We start from the raw sequence: 405 nt of genomic DNA on the forward strand, positions 1-405 counted from the left end.
CCGGGGAGGGGAGCTGGGGTGGCTTCCCAGGGGAAAAGGGGAGGCAGCGTGGAGGAGCATCCCTCCTCCTAGATGGAGCTGGCAAAAGGCTGCATTAGGGTGCAGCAGTGGAGACCTGCCCGTTGTCATCATCCCCCAGCGCAGAGGACAGCAGCTGGTCGTGCCGCACTAGACCGCCCCTGGGATGCAGTTGGGTCTTACACGCTCCCCGCAGGGAGCTTCCCAAAGCCGCCGCGTGCCCTCGGAGGACCCCTCCTCCTGAGACGGCTCCTCCAAATGTCCCCCTCCCCATCACCATCCCCAGCTGCTGGATGCTCTGGGGTCTTTGTACTGGTACAGGGGCAGGGCTACATCTCATGTCCCCTCTAACCCCCTCGCTGGCTCCGGTCCCTGCAGGAGGTGACA

This window comes from Phaethon lepturus, unplaced genomic scaffold (assembly GCF_000687285.1).
Source record: "Phaethon lepturus isolate BGI_N335 unplaced genomic scaffold, ASM68728v1 scaffold25939, whole genome shotgun sequence".
NCBI classification, from domain to species: Eukaryota; Metazoa; Chordata; class Aves; order Phaethontiformes; family Phaethontidae; genus Phaethon; species Phaethon lepturus.